General features: G+C 42.0%; 1 protein-coding gene across 4 annotated transcripts in view; it reads left to right on the top strand.

Annotated features, from left to right (window-relative positions):
- Nucleotides 1–17,377, top strand: part of ZDHHC21 (zDHHC palmitoyltransferase 21) — a 274,098-nt gene that overhangs the window by 44,162 nt on the left and 212,559 nt on the right. The gene's annotated exons all lie outside the window — the stretch shown is intronic.

The raw sequence follows: 17,377 nt of genomic DNA, 5'->3' as shown, positions 1-17,377 counted from the left end.
CTCTGATTGATGTTATGTGTATTACATTTTGTATAGTGGGTGCTTATACTAGGGCATCATGACACTAGTGTCATTGTACCCTTCTTATAATGATAACCGAGGGCAAAAAACAGATGATGCATTTTTTAAACCGGATTACTAAACAGGTAGGTTTTTAGTTCTTTCCTAAATATTAAAAGATTGGATTGTTCTCTAAGATGACAGGGGAGGGAATTCCACTCTTTGGAGGCAGAATAAAGAAAACTTCTGCCTCCCCAATAAGATCTTTCTATTCTTGGGACACAGGCCAACCTGACAGTGCTCGACCGAAGGGTGAGAGAAGGAGTGTGCCATACAAAAATGGGTTGTAGAAAACGGGGACCTATTTGATGTAGAATCTTACGGGCCCAACATAGTGCCTTGAATCTGATTTTTGCCCTCACAGACAGCCAGTGAAGGTCTCTTATGGCTTTAGAGGCAAAACAGAAATTAGTTAAATTAAGAACTATGGCTGCTGTATTTTAGATCGTTAGTAGTTTGTTCAGAAGAAGAGACTGGGCACCTACAAAGAGGCCATTACAGTAGTCGATCTTTGATATCATAAGAGCTAGAAGAACTGTTTTCCTAAGTTCGATTGGAATAAAAGGCAAGCTTTTCTTTAGAATCCTGAGCATAAGAAAACATGATGAAGTTACTTTTTTTGGAGTGATGAGGTCTGTGTCACTGCCCAAGTCTTTTAATACATTTCTGCTGCCATTAACGCCGTTGACTATCACCTGCTCTTGCAGGAGAATGTTATCCTGTGAGGTATCACAGCATTACCGCTCTCTCTTTAGTTCATGTCTTCAGCAGTTAGGTACTGTTTCTTTCCCCAAAGGTGGACACTTTTGCATACAATATATCCATTATGCTGATGACACCCATTTTCCTAAAACAGAGGAGGATCCAAATTTCAGCATTACCAAATTTCAAACTTCTATGATTACATTAGAAGCATGGATTCACCACAGGTCGGTTATACAGCAACACAAGTGAGATACTGCTTCCCTTACGCTCAGTTCTGTTGTGGTATACAGATTCCCTTACACTCATTTCTGTTGTGGTATACAGCTTTCCTTACACTCAGTTCTGTTGTGGTATACAGCTTTCCTTACACTAAGTTCTGTTGTGGCATTCAGATTTCCTCACACTCATTTCTGTTGTGGCATTCAGCTTCCCTTACACTCAGTTCTGTTGTGGTATACAGCTTTCCCTACATTCAGTTCTGTTGTGGTTACAAAGCTTGAAGCCATCTCAATTGGGCCCTAACCCGGGGGTCACAATTCTATCTTCAAAATAAACTCCAAGCTTTATCTAGAGGTCCAAGTTAATGCAGCCTCAAAATCCTGCTTCTTTTCGTTTCGCAACTTCTATCTCCTATTTCAGTTCTAAGATTTTCTTACAGAGTTTGTCATGAAAGCCAATTTCCCCACTCAGCTTAATTCGGTTACTTTGGTCTTCACAAGGTCGAGATGAAAGCTCTAGTGGATTCCAAATGATACTATTTACATTTTGCATAGCCCAAAGAAAAATAACCATTTAACTCTGTTAATGCCCTATGTCTTTTATCTTCAGTCCCTGAACAGCTCACTCCTGAGTGGTCATGCCTAGGACTGAAGATATTCACCCATTTTAACCACTAGATTTCAGGAGTATTCTACTGCTAGAAGTATTTTCTCCACAGGGTCATTTTTTGCTTGCTTACAATCCATTTTTAAAAAAATTATAGTCGGGGGTGTAGAATTTAATGAAATATCTACTTGTCCATGGGGCAGGTTGCTTCATAAATATACTTGTCCTGTAACAAAATCCACTTGTCTCTTTGGTGCCAAGTAGTGCAGCTACAAATTATGGCAGCAATCTCATTATATAAGAGCTCTGATATAGCCTCTCTGATTAGGCCAGGGCTGATACCTTAGTAGTGTTTGAATACTTGCAATCCCCTTATGTTGCCCTTTCTCCGCAGATCTACATACTGGCTCTGAAGGTAGTGGTAAGCAATAGTTCCAGGGTTAGAATGCCCTTATGATTCTGTGCAAACCTGCCATCTTTCATGTTTAAGGGTTTTCAACAACACTTCTCTAATCTTTTTCCATACTGAGGAATGTTGAAAATGTACTCCAAACAATGGCAGATGTAAACCTTCCATAGTTAGGAAAAAGTGGTTGGAGATTTTGGCATGAGAAAATCTACTCATGGATATTTGCTCATGCTAAAATGCAGTTCCCAAATATTTTCTAGGAGTACTAGTTCTTGTCCTACTTCAGTAAATTCTTGGGAATTCACGAAAACCGTATAGCTGCACTTAATGCAAGGACATATACATTTGGTGCACTTTAGAGGCTTTCTTTAGTAATTGAGCCCCTAATTTAATCTGGTGTTGACCATGACCTTTTGCTTTTATTAAAACTCTGTCTTTCTCTCTATTCTCTCTATATGTATTTGGTTTGAGTCTCAGCGTCTGCTCAACATCCTGTGATTCTGGGCAAATCTCTTAATCACCCCTACCATAAATGAATGTGTCCTTAACTGGTGCTCATAAGCTCAGGTGTTGCTGATTATGTGCCGGTGCTGAGCACCCGAAACTACTGGTTCAAATTAAGCACTAATATTGATGTCTTTCTTTTTCTACTATATGTTAGAAGGTTTTTTAAATACATGTATGAAATGCTTTGTACTGGCCAGCTGTCTGCTTAATGGTAGTTCAACAGTTTTTAGTTATATGCATTTTTCTATCAAATACACTGTAGCGGCTGTCAGGGAACAAGAGTGAAGGGGTGGGGGAGGGTGAGGCGGTTGCGCTGGTGTTCAAAATAAAAATAACACATAAGCGTATCTCCTAGCCGCGCCCCTCGTCGTCTCTGTGGCTGCCGGAACCAGGAAGCAGAAAGGATCCCTCCCCTAAGCCAATCACAACGCTGCAATGCAGTGTTGTGATTTGTCTGAGCGATGTGGCTCGGCACTCAGCCTGGAAATGGGAGGCTGGGCATGTTCTCCACCAGGCTGTGTAATGCACCCTGGTGGGGAACATGCAAAGTGCGCAAGACTGTGCCAAGCAGTCATGCCCACTTTGGAGTGAAGCAACCACTCCTTCTCCCAGATGTCATGGGAGCCCCGCCCCCCCAACCTGACTGACCATGAAAATAAAATGATAATGACAGAAATAACTTCTGTTATTATCATTTTATTTTTCGCTTTTTTTCGTTGCTCTGAAAGCAGTGAGGCGACGCTCCTACGCCCTCGCTGTGGAACCGCCACTGCAACTACATTAGGAATTTAAATACCCGATTAAAGAATGAGGCCGGCCTTTCGAGAACTATGAAGATTTCAAAACCGGTATTGCATCTAAAGGGTAAAAATTCAGAGTTAATGTGTCCTAAATGGCGCAGTGCAATAGATTGTATGTTCGGTTCTACGTGACTCGCCACTGACGCACTCTGCTGTCAATCCAGGTCTGCAAAACGACATTTTTTAAGTGTAATGCACCATTACTTATTTAGTGAATGAGGCACCAAGTGCCATGTAGTTATTTTACCTTTGACACGAACATTCTTTTATAGCATGATAGCACACGGCACAACTATTTAACTTGATTTAGTGGTTATTGAAAGTGTCCATCATTGTACCAGCGTGATTGGTATCCATTTAAGTTTTTTTTACTGCTACTTCACGAGAAATATGTACTTCCTGCCCTCCCTCTTCACTTCAAAGCTGACTAAAATGCCACACACACACCCTTTTTGCACAAAAGCTAATTCTGTAGGTGCTTAGTCGTTCTCTAAGAATGTGTCTGCTGCTTGAAGGTCATGTGTAAAAGTCGAGAAAATGCTCATGACTTTTTCGGCCCTGTTCATTTGCTCTTGAGCATATCAAATAACCTAAAGTAAACATGCCAGAAAGAAAACAAGGAGTCCAGCTTGAACTTGGCGTGTCTGCTGTACAAAAAAAAACTTAGAAGCCAGAGCGTTGTAGAAACACTGGCTTCCTACAATGTTTGACTGGAGCCGTGGCACTGTTTCTCGCAGTTAGCATAAGTGTAACACGCTGCTTTGACCTTGCTGCCAGAAAGCGGCGACTTAGGTCGGCGATTCATTATATCTTAATGTCCTTCGCTTTCCCCACTGAACAATCCTAGAAGCTGTTGCCAGTGAGTAAAGAAATATAGTAAATGCTGCCTACACAGCAAGTTAACGTGGACAAACTGGCCCCTGGACACCCTATGGCATGTCACCTAAGTGAGTAGCAGAACATCATCCTTGGGTTTAGAGCACAATGCAGAGTTTTGTCAGTAATGTTGTGTGATTTAAATAAATGTAAATATAAATGTGTTTGTATTTATATAGCGCCTTCTACCCAGAGGTCTCGTAGCGCTGTATTCATACCGCTGTGGAACCCTTCCTGGCTTTCCTGTGAGATGTCCACTCCTGGGCACCCCCAAGGTGAAGCCAGACATCCAAGCGCTGCTGGGTCCGTTGTGGAGATTAAGCAAGCTATTGCCCAGAGTCACAGAAAGGGACCCATGATTAGACTAGGCACCAAGGCGAGAATTATCAGGTTTGGGGAGATTGAGTCCAAGAGCCGCCAAGGCGGGAATTGAACCCTGGTCCCGGACAAGACCTCCGCATCAGGGTCTGCCGCTCTAACCATTGAAGCCACGCTTCAAATACTTGTGACCCAACTGCAATTGAAGTTTTTTTCCACATAAGAGGGGTATCCGATTTTGGTGCTGCTGCTTGAGCTTGTTTAGCACCAAGGCGAAATACCTTTTGCTTTGTTTAATCCAGATTACTCGCACCAACTTGTTGACAGTGCATGCTACTCAGACAGCCGGTCAATACCAACTTCACAGTCTCAAGGTTGGAAAGTCTTGTGGTGTAAGTTGGCTTATGCTGTAGACCGCACATCTTTGGGGCACAGTAGTCAGTTGATTTTCCAGGAATTGTGCAAAGCCCTGCTCAGTTCTGATTAAGACTGGAATTGTGAGGCAAATGGACTCTTCCATATTTGAAGGACACGTGCCAGGTGTGCTTCAGACCACTTACCCATTGAGCTCTTCCTTTGTTTCAGGTATTTACTTCTTATTTACTTCTTATTGGTTTCAGATGCATCTGGATTCAAATATAATCCAATATCACCCGCTAAACTGTGCACGGGAACACATTCTCTTGTCAAATATATAATTGCTAATAAAATGTTAACGTTTTATCATCCTCTATTTAAAAAAGCTGCATTTTAATTACACTCCATGTACTGTCGCTTATTCACAGTGATCAGTGGGATTAGTTTAGGTGTTTAATTTGCCCTGCCTCCAGAATGCGTCGGCCTGCTTTCTATAGATAACACGGCATTATACAAAACTGCATATTTCACGCACAGATTTCATGATATCTAACAATGACGATGCATTTACAATCTTAGTGTTAATCTGGTCTATTAGTGTCTCAATAAATGTCAGCACAATTTTCTTGTAGTATTTTTAGTCTTTCACTTGTGATGTTTCATTTCCAGATGGTTGCTGAATTTTCAGCCACTGTCAAAGAATTTTCAAAGCCGAAACATGCTTCAGCCACTAAAAAGGACATTCCCATGTGATCTATATATATATATATATATATATATATATGTATATATATATATATATATATACACGAGCGCCTCCAACGATGCAGAAGGAAGGGGCCACACGGGGTATTCACAAGAGGAGGCCTTTAATTGGAAATGCGGAATACAGCATAATGCATTTCGACAGTCACGTCTTCCTCAGATGCCAACCGCTACATTGAAGACAGCCCCACGCCTCCGTTTAAATTCAGTCTGCAACCCTCCCTGATTAGGAAGGACACACCCCCCTGCGTCCAGTGCTCGTTCACCAGCTGCATTCCGGTAAGTCCTACAGCTCCCAGAATCCCTCTTTGCTGGGTTGGTGGTACGTGGGGAATTATGAAAAAATCAAATCCATGTGGAAATGGTGTATTGCAGAACGGGACGCGCTGTCTCCAGTGTGTGTTCAATTCCTCCGTCCTCCTCGAGTCCCCGCAATCATTCCGACCTCCGTGGCACAACTCGGCAGGGTCTTGGGTTGGCTGCAGTGAACCACGCCGTTTCATGAAGTCATGAACTGCCCATATATATATATATGTATATATATGTATATATGTATATATGTGTATATATATATATATATATATATATATATATATATATATATTCACTGAAAAAACCATAGGTTATAGACCATATATAGTTAGGAATTTGCATTTACAAAACCTTGAAAATTCACTGAAAAAACCATAGGTTAGAGACCATATATAGTTAGCTGGACATTTTATTGACAAAAAACCAATGAAATTCCATATATAGTTAGTTGCACTAACTATATATCGCGCACCCGCAATCCACTGCTGATGATGTCACATATTACATCATTCATGACATGGTCAGTGACATCACTGATGACATCACTGATGACATCTCAAATGACATCACTGATGACATCACTGATGACATCTCAAATGACATCACTGATGACATCATCTAGTGTCTGTGTGTTTTTGTAAAGTTTAAATATGTTTTACATATTGAAGAATGAGTGGATGTATGGAAGACTGAGTGTGTGTGTGGCTGGCTGGGAGGTGTGTGTATCAGTGATTGTATAAGAGAGTAAGTATGTGTTAGTATATGTGTGAAAAGTATGGTGTTCTGTGTTTAACTGTATAGATGAGGAAATCGAAGTGTGATTGATTCTTCACAGGACTGACTAGGTGTATGAGTGCATATGATAGTGTTGTAATAATGAGTGACTGTATGTATGAGTGATTGTATGGGTGAATGAGTGAATGTGTGTGTAGACGTAGGAATCAGTGAGTGCGTATGTAGTAACTGGTATTGGTGTGTCATGATGTCATCACTGATGTCATTTGAGATGTCATCAGTGATGTCATCAGTGATGTCATCAGTGATGTCATCAGTGATGTCACTGACCATGTCATGAATGATGTAATATGTGACATCATCAGCAGTGGATTGCGGGTGCGCGATATATAGTTAGTGCAACTAACTATATATGGAATTTCATTGGTTTTTTGTCAATAAAATGTCCAGCTAACTATATATGGTCTCTAACCTATGGTTTTTTCAGTGAATTTTCAAGGTTTTGTAAATGCAAATTCCTAACTATATATGGTCTATAACCTATGGTTTTTTCAGTGAATTTCATTGGTTTTTTAAAAGCTAATATCTATAGCTGTAAAATATATTCTTTATTACGTGACGTATCACGTAGCCACGTGAGACGCCTCATGACGCGTCGCATAACCGTGACGTATCGGTTCTGCAGCGCAAACAAAACCCGTAACGTAAGCGTGCCGGAGCACGCTTACAGATATATATATTTTTTTTAACCTTAATTAGACAAAATCCACACGTGCACATATCTTGAGGCCTTGCAAAGGCACATCAAACAAACAGTCCCTACAATTTTGCCAAGTTTGCTGGAAATCTATTCCCTTAATTTTTTTTTTACTGTTTCTCTTGGTTTTCCCCTTGTTACGCTTACCGGGACGCTACCCGGTACGCGAACCGGACGCTCCAAAAACACAAGATGGCGGACTCCCGTTACGCTGCCGGTTAGCTGCCCGGTTCGCGTACCGGGAAGCGCCTCTACTGCGAAAAATCGCGGGGGACTTTAATATCCCCCTCATAAATCCTAGGGGGTCAGGAGGGGTTTACCTTGCCCCCTTTCCTTCATTTCCCCCTTCTTTTTTCACCACATCTTGTCTCTCGAACCTACCGAGAGACAAGATGGCGGCCGCTCCGGACTGTTTACAATGTTGACAGCTACGCTGCCGGTTAGCTGCCCGGTTAGCTGCCCGGTGAGCTGCCCGGTTCGCGTACCGGGACGCGCCTCTACGGCGTAAAATCGCAAAATTTTTTGCCCCGCGGGGCACTTTAATATCCCCCTCATCAATCCTAGGGGGTCAGGAGTGGTCTACCTTGCCCCCTTTCCTTCATTTCCCCCTTCGTTTTTCACCACATCTTGTCTCTCGATCGTACCGAGAGACAAGATGGCGGCCGCTCCGGTTTGTTTAGAATGTTGACAGACACCGGAGAGCCAATCAGATTCGCTTCGCGAAGTTCCGTTACGCGTCAGGTACGCGAACCGGGGCGCTAACCGGAGCGCTGTCACAGATATATATATTTTTTTAAACGTTAATTTCTCAAAATCCACTGGAGCACATATATTGAGACATAGCAAAGGCACGTCGGGCAAACCATATCTACAATTTTGCCAAGTTTCATGTAAATCTATTCAGCCGTTCGAGCTGAAAGTGAGTCCAACCGCCCTATGGGAAAATGAATGGGAAAAACGCGTTTTGGGACCCCCCTTTGTTCTCGGCCCCCCCTTGACGAAACCCCACCAAATTTTCAGGGGCTGCTCAGAAAAAAAGGTGCCATTTTCCTGAAAATTTCAGCCAATTCCGTCCACAAACGCCAAAGTTATTAGACATAGAATTTTCAGAAATCCCATAGAGAAAAAATCCTAACTATATATACCCACTGGCTATCGCCAGTAGGTAATATACATATATAAACATATGTAATCTGCATATCTATATAAATATAAATGCATGCATACATATACATATATGCATACATATGCATGTTATTTACATGAAAGTTTTAAAAACACTAATAAAAGCAAAGCTAAAAAGCCACCTCATTACAAACAGAATGGCTTTAACTTAAACGAGGGCGAGATCTATTGCATTTTCAATGCTTGTTTACTTTGGTTCTATCAAGAAGGCATTCAGATGTGTCACACATTTGCCATAAATTCTGAATGTTAGCACTCTAGTTGCTCATTAGATCACTGTAGTAAAGCTAGTGCTCACCAGGGAAGTCTGCTGCTAATCATGGTTTGCAGCCATTTTCCCGCATTTTTTATCCCGCAGACTTTCAGTCCGCATACCATTATCCCGCAAGGTCATTGAGCTCGCATACCATTATCCCGCATTTTTTCAAAACGCATGTGCATTTATCGCGCATGCCTTTACAAAGAATTACGTTTTAAAGGCATGTATGGTAAATGCATTTGCGTTGTGAAAACCACGATGACGAGAGAGGTAAGTGGGTTTGTGTTAATTTTTTCGTGGGTTAGTGATTGTGTAGTGTAGTGTAGTGTTGTGTAGTGTAGTGTTGTGTTAGTGTAGTGTAGAGTTGTGGTGGTTGTTTAGTGTAGGGTCATGCTGGGGGTAGTGTTTTAGGGTTCAGGGTAGTGTTGTAGTGTTTGCGTAGTGTAGGGTCATGCTGGGGGTAGTGTTTTAGGGTTTAGGGTTGTGTTGTAGTGTTTGCGTAGTGTAGGGTCATGCTGGGGCTAGTGTTTTAGGGTTTAGGGTAGTGTTGTAGTGTTTGCGTAGTGTAGGGTCATGCTGGGCGTAGTGTTTTAGGGTTTAGGATAGTGTTGTAGTGTTTGCGTAGTGTAGGGTCATGCTGGGGGTAGTGTTTTAGGGTTTTGGGTAGTGTTGTAGTGTTTGCGTAGTGTAGGGTCATGCTGGGGTGTAGTGTTTTAGGGTTTAGGGTAGTGTTGTAGTGTTTGCGTAGTGTAGGGTCATGCTGGGTGTAGTGTTTTAGGGTTTTGGGTAGTGTTGTAGTGTTTGCGTAGTGTAGGGTCATGCTGGGGGTAGTGTTTTAGGGTTTTGGGTAGTGTTGTAGTGTTTGCGTAGTGTAGGGTCATGCTGGGGTGTAGTGTTTTAGGGTTTTGGGTAGTGTTGTAGTGTTTGCGTAGTGTAGGGTCATGCTGGGGGTAGTGTTTTAGGGTTTTGGGTAGTGTTGTAGTGTTTGCGTAGTGTAGGGTCATGCTGGGGGGTAGTGTTTTAGGGTTTTGGGTAGTGTTGTAGTGTTTGCGTAGTGTAGGGTCATGCTGGGGGTAGTGTTTTAGGGTTTTGGGTAGTGTTGTAGTGTTTGCGTAGTGTAGGGTCATGCTGGGGGTAGTGTTTTAGGGTTTAGGGTAGTGTTGTAGTGTTTGCGTAGTGTAGGGTCATGCTGGGGGTAGTGTTTTAGGGTTTAGGGTAGTGTTGTAGTGTTTGCGTAGTGTAGGGTCATGCTGGGGTGTAGTGTTTTAGGGTTTTGGGTAGTGTTGTAGTGTTTGCGTAGTGTAGGGTCATGCTGGGGGTAGTGTTTTAGGGTTTAGGGTAGTGTTGTAGTGTTTGCGTAGTGTAGGGTCATGCTGGGGGTAGTGTTTTAGGGTTTTGGGTAGTGTTGTAGTGTTTGCGTAGTGTAGGGTCATGCTGGGGGTAGTGTTTTAGGGTTTAGGGTAGTGTTGTAGTGTTTGCGTAGTGTAGGGTCATGCTGGGGTGTAGTGTTTTAGGGTTTTGGGTAGTGTTGTAGTGTTTGCGTAGTGTAGGGTCATGCTGGGGGTAGTGTTTTAGGGTTTAGGGTAGTGTTGTAGTGTTTGCGTAGTGTAGGGTCATGCTGGGGTGTAGTGTTTTAGGGTTTTGGGTAGTGTTGTAGTGTTTGCGTAGTGTAGGGTCATGCTGGGGGTAGTGTTTTAGGGTTTAGGGTAGTGTTGTAGTGTTTGCGTAGTGTAGGGTCATGCTGGGGGTAGTGTTTTAGGGTTTTGGGTAGTGTTGTAGTGTTTGCGTAGTGTAGGGTCATGCTGAGGGTAGTGTTTTAGGGTTTAGGGTAGTGTTGTAGTGTTTGCGTAGTGTAGGGTCATGCTGGGGGTAGTGTTTTAGGGTTTAGGGTAGTGTTGTAGTGTTTGCGTAGTGTAGGGTCATGCTGGGGGTAGTGTTTTAGGGTTTAGGGTAGTGTTGTAGTGTTTGCGTAGTGTAGGGTCATGCTGGGGGTAGTGTTTTAGGGTTTAGGGTAGTGTTGTAGTGTTTGCGTAGTGTAGGATCATGCTGGGGTAGTGTTTTAGGGTTTAGGGTAGTGTTGTAGTGTTTGCGTAGTGTAGGGTCATGCTGGGGGTAGTGTTTTAGGGTTTAGGGTAGTGTTGTAGTGTTTGCGTAGTGTAGGGTCATGCTGGGGTGTAGTGTTGTAGGGTTTTGGGTAGTGTTGTAGTGTTTGCGTAGTGTAGGGTCATGCTGGGGGTAGTGTTTTAGGATTTAGGTTAGTGTTGTAGTGTTTGCGTAGTGTAGGGTCATGCTGGGGGTAGTGTTTTAGGGTTTAGGGTTGTGTTGTAGTGTTTGCGTAGTGTAGGGTCATGCTGGGGGTAGTGTTTTAGGGTTTAGGGTTGTGTTGTAGTGTTTGCGTAGTGTAGGGTCATGCTGGGGGTAGTGTTTTAGGGTTTAGGGTAGTGTTGTAGTGTTTGCGTAGTGTAGGGTCATGCTGGGGGTAGTGTTTTAGGGTTTAGGGTAGTGTTGTAGTGTTTGCGTAGTGTAGGGTCATGCTGGGGGTAGTGTTTTAGGGTTTAGGGTAGTGTTGTAGTGTTTGTGTAGTGTAGGGTCATGCTGGGGGTAGTGTTTTAGGGTTTAGGGTAGTGTTGTAGTGTTTGTGTAGTGTAGGGTCATGCTGGGGGTAGTGTTTTAGGGTTTAGGGTAGTGTTGTACTGTTTGTGTAGTGTAGGGTCATGCTGGGGGTAGTGTTTTAGGGTTTAGGGTAGTTTAGTTGTTTAGTGTATGCTAAAGGCATATTCGTTCTAAAAGTTTTCGTTATTTTAATTTGCGGCCTAATAGTACATGCGGGATTTTTTTTGCGGACTGATGGTATGCGGGATTTCGTCATATATTCGCTAATCATACTTTCTATGGCAAAATGAACCCCCTCATTTTGTTCCTTTTTAAATTAAATGTTTTAAGAGTTACCACTTTATTCCAATCAAGATGGCTTCAGGTGTGCCATACCTTTGTAATAAGTAGGACTGTTAGCACTCTAGTTGTTCTTTAGAACACTCTGGGACAATCTGTCATTGGGCTATAGTTGGGCTACATCTGGCTGATATTTGGGCTACATTTGTTTTTTTGTCTCTGGTGGCCATCTTTGGGCTACATTGGGCTACATTGGGCTACATTTGGGCTCCAACATATATATATAGCCCAATGTAGCCCAATTTATATTTTTCAAAGTTAATTTTCGTAAAAACCACTGGAGCCTATATCTTGAGACATAGCAAAGGCACATCGGGCTACCAGTCCCTACAATTTTGCCAAGTTTGGTGTAAATCCATTCAGCCGTTCAGGCTAAAAGTGAGGCCAACCGCCCTATGGAAAATTGCATGGGAAAAACACGTTTTGGGACCCCCCTTTTTTCTCGGCCCCCCCTTGACGAAAACCCCCCAAATTTTCAGGGGCTGCTCAGAAACAAAATGTTCCATTTTCCTGAAAAGTTCATCCAATTCTGTCCTCATAAGCCAAAGTTATTCGACATAGAATTTTCAAAAATCCCATAGGAAAAAAATCCTAACTATATATACCTACTGGCTATCGCCAGTAGGTAATATATATATATATATATATATATATATATATATATATATATATCTGTTCTATGTACTTTAGGGGCTTCAGCTCGTCCATAGTCTTGCAATTTGTTGGCTCCATCATCGCTCTCCCATTCTTTCTTCCCATTTGTCCATGGTATTCATTTGTCATGCCTCTTCCTCTGTTTACTCCTCCCTGAGAGCAAGGACGGAGTACATATTCCCCCCATTATCCCTAATTATATTACAAATGTAAGGACTTCTTTTTACTTCATTTACCAGCCCTCCTCAGGAGTGCTGGTGTTTTAATTTGCTCAGGGTGTTGTTTAAAAAATAATTTGTTGGTAATTATTCCGTCCTGCTTTTCATTTGTTCCATCTATTATTGGCTGCACATGGGGAAGGGCAGGGGCAATGGGTCACGGCGGTGGCGTAGTTTTGCCATGGGGGTGTGTCACACAATTAAAACAACTTTGTGCTGGCGGAGTAAGTTTGATTTATCATGCACTGCGCGGCTGCGGTACCATGAAGTCTGTGGGGTGTCTCTTTCCTCTGCTTTCCAAGGTACTTTTTTTTCTTTACGTTCTTTGCCCCGTTGTCGTTGCTCGCTTTGTTGTCATTGCTTGCTTCCTTGTTGTTGCCATGTCCCCCCCCAACCACCTCCCTCTCGTCGTTGAGTTCCAACTTGCAGGTCCCGTTGCTTGTTTTATTTGCATTCTACCACTCCATAATTGTGCATGTGTTTTGGGGCATTCTGCCCTCCTCCCTTGTATTCCTTCAGCATAATTACTTTCAACCAGAGCCTCTTCCCCAACATCGTTGCTTTCACCAGCCCCCATGCACACTCGTTGTGCGTTGCATGTTTTAACGTTTGTGTCTTTCCAGTGACGTGGCATTGACACTATCAGTTAACTAGCACTACAGAACAAAGAACTGCTGAAGACAGTTCAAATTCAAAACCAATTTTAAGCTTCAGAAAATAATTTAAATTGCTTGTAATATGAACCTTTTCGACACAACTCTTCTTCAGTGCGTCTCTGCAGTTCCCTCCCAATCCCCCAAGCTCAGTTCAGTCCTTCTTTTACTGTCTCTATAATTAGCCTCTCTCATAGCTGAGACGATTGGCTATGCCAATGCTTTTTTATTATTGATATAGCCAAAACATCTGTCACACTTTACAGCAATTTCCAAATGCTTTTGCGTTAAAAAATCTGAGATGGTTTATCTAGCCCGTTTTCAGGAGATGTTTGTAGGGATAATATCTTAGAAGTGCGATTGCCTTTATACTAAAACAAATTACTACATATACCCAGCATCTGCCCCAGTCGTCTGATCCAACCTGTCTTCCAGCCTAAGGTTTATTTATGTTTGTATTATGTGGTGGTTGGTTAAGTTTCAGATTAGTTAAACTTTTATTATGGTTAGTGGTTTACACGGTGGATCATGTTTGCTACTCAGCGACTGCAACAGGGTTTACTTGACACCATTATTACATTTGTGTATTTATTGGGACTGCACTGTTTTTCGGCTAGCATTCGTATATAAAGGTGAGGATTCTTAATCCCAGATTCTGCTTTTATTTCACACTTCTGAACGTGAAGATAATATTAATATCTGAACGTGAAGGTAATATTAATATTGTTTATGGGGTGTGTGTAGCTTGTATCGTAGTAAAATGCGAAATGGCAAAGATTTATAAATGTATAAAATTCTCAGGCAATTCATTGGCCCCAAAAATGTTGGTGGAATTGAAGATGAGAAGATTGCCACCAACATAGCCAAGTGCCAGTTAGATCATGCTCTTTATCCTTATTGTTGCCCAGGAGGAAAGTGCGCTTCTTTTTGTAAAGTTTTGCAAGTCACTGTTGGATCTGTTTTAGGGCACTGACTGCACAAAACCATGCAATTTATAATTCGAAAACCACAAAGCAACCTTTAGTAAACCGTTTTAAATCAAATGCTTTTAGTAACTTAAATTCTCATTTTTCCTTAAACTGTGTGTTGCATTCATTTTCTTTCAAGGAGAAATGGTGGTACAGGTAGTTTTGAGGGTTTTGAGAGGGGAATAAAATACATTCCTTTTAACAGAGAGAAGTTTCATGTTGGCTCTCGAATCCTACACACCACGATAAGCAAACCAAAAATTGGAAAGTGGTTCTGTCTGCTAGGGACATATACAAGAAAAGAAGAAAAGTAAGGTATCTGGGTACCAAAGCAGTGTGTAGCAATAATATTTCAGTCTGCATTTTTTAAAATCATTCCAACCAAGGTAATGACGCTCTATTGTATCCAGGATTTGAAGAGGGCATTTTTTCCCCAATGTTAATTGTCTACTTTCTTAGCCCAAAAACACAGCATTTCAAAAAAGCCATTGAAGAGGTAATAAATGTCCTAAGGGTAAGGTACTAACCAGCGGTTTAACACAAAATGATAGCGTAGCAATGCAGAATTTGGTAAGCTGCCACTAATGAGGGCAGGTTCTAACCTGCTCTGCCTCTTTTCTGAACTCTGCATAATAGTAATAGATATATACTGACCTTCAGCGAGTGAGCTGCCAATGGGACCCAGGGGGACCTTGGCGCGAGCCGGTGTCCCCCTGGGATGATTCGCGCGATGGAACAATCTATCTAGCGCGATAGGCTAAGGTTGGGAAAGGGGCGGGATTAGAGGAGGCTATGTGGGGAGGTGCTTGGGTGGGAACGCCTCACTCTGAGGAGATTCGTCAGCCAGCGTTTTGTTTGACCCACCCAACCCTATGGCTTTTACTTCATTTATTTTGTTTAAAAAAAAATCACGTCACGTTAGGACCGGTAACAGTTTTATCCTTTCACTGTTTTTTCTTGGTTTTAGGCTCTTTTTGGGGGGTCTGGATAGTCTAGAGCGTGCTTATCCTTTCCCTCTGGGGTGGGGGAGGGTAGACGGAAAGATGATTATGAAAATATAGAGAGGAGAAAATGAAAATGTTGGGATTGTACAGTATGTGGGTGTAATTGATAAGTATTGTTGGGAATGTTTTGAGTATATATTTATGAGGAAAAAACGTTTGAAATGTTGTCAATGTGTTTCTTTCTCTCTTGTGACAAGTTTTGCTTTAAGTAGTAGGATTATCTGTTTGCCTGTCCTAATAAAGTGACCTTTTTTGCGAAGTATATTAAGGTGTGGATTGTTGTTATTGCGCGAAGAGGGTTTTTTTTTTTTTGAAAATCTTTTTATTAGCATAGTAAGTAGAGCAGTGACATACATATTCGAGCTCAGTAGTAATCAGGGTGGTACATGCATGTGCCTGCCCAGAACATATATATACATAGTTACATTGATTTTTCATTTTATCGTTGACCGTAACCAAAGCAATTGAACGAACCCCAGTCGTACCCGATCCCTCCCTCCACCCTCAAGAAATCCCTCCCGACACTCTCTCAACATGCATATAACTGAAGTATTGACAACTGGGTCACCCCTGACACTGTAACATGTAGCTTAATCTATACACACAGGTAGGATGAGGTAGAATGGCCGATGGTTCGGGTCTCCCCGTACCCCAACGCAGTGCACCACAGTCAGCGACGGTGCATGAAAGACTAGATCAGGACACAATTATTCCACAAGCGGCGAGTCATGTGTATCCCCGTCGCGCGAAGAGGGTTTAATACCATCTAGGAATTAAAAGTGTAGAAAATACACACACGGTTTAAGTCTTTCATTCTGTTTCAACTAATATAAGTCCATGAAACAACTTCAGATATAGTGAAACTATACAAAGCTGTCATTAGCTTGAAAAAGACTCAAATTACTCAACAGTTGTGATTGTAGCTAGTGAAACAAAGGATCAGCTTAAAACGTATGTGCATTTCCCACAAATATATTGGGTGTGTGGGCCTTATATGTCCATGCAAGCTGCTCCATCCACCACATTCGCCCAATTCGTAGTGTGAAATCGGTGAGTGTATTCTAGATCACTAGACCAATGTTAAACAAGTAGAGCTGTTCTTTAGGCCCAGAAGTCAGAGGATCCGAGACAGCGACAGGACCACTACAGGTTTAGGACTGGTTTGCCAGGCCTTCCTGTCACAATGACTAAGCATCAGAATGAGAACTTTTGAGTTACTGTAAACTGATGCGGTCTCTGCGGACTCAACAGTGGCCCGTTAGGCTATGCCAGGACTATCCCCCTTAGACTGTGGTTGACAGATTGGATCTAAAGTGTGTTTTATGAAGCTGTGAAAGCACTCTTGTTTTCTTCCTTTTGGCTTCAGCTTTCTGAACCCCTAAAGAATGCTGAGTTGCAGGTCCGCCCTCTCAATGCATCTTAAGAGTGCATAACAGATCAGACAAATGGTTCCATTTCAAGCTTTCCCTCCCACGGAGGGGGAAGGTTTTCAGATATCTCTGATTTTTACAACAAAAGGATAGAGTAAGATGACTGAATAGGTGATGGTGACTGAATTGCAGAGGCTTGCGTGGTGCTTTGGACCATCATGCTAGAACATGCAAATCTATATTTTTGTTCTTTTCTTTGGAAATCTGATATTGCACACAAAGTAATTCATCAGAAATTCCCTCGTGGAGAAATGAGTACATCATTATGCACAGACATTTGTATGGTTTAGATGGATTATGTGGTGTTGGCATGTTTCCTCCAGGCACTCTGAAGGCAAGTAGAGATGCCAAATTAAAATCAGAACTCAGTCACACAAACGTAAAATGTGATTCACATACCATTCTCTTATTCAGTATTTATTACGGCTTTGATCCGAACTAAATAATTGTTATGAAATATATGTAGATCAAATCATAAGATTTGGTTGGCTTCTGCTTCTATGATTCTGCATTCTACTCTCCCTCAGGATAACTACCGTAGCTACCCAATGAGATCATTCTGATTGTAAATGAGATCAGTCTATTTGTTCCAACTTGTCCGCCAACTTACTCTTCACTTAACATCACT

Source organism: Lissotriton vulgaris, chromosome 3_1, assembly GCF_964263255.1.
Source record: "Lissotriton vulgaris chromosome 3_1, aLisVul1.2, whole genome shotgun sequence".
Lineage (NCBI taxonomy): Eukaryota > Metazoa > Chordata > Amphibia > Caudata > Salamandridae > Lissotriton > Lissotriton vulgaris.
Note: the sequence above shows the minus strand (reverse complement) of the source record. Positions and strands in the feature narration are given on the sequence as shown.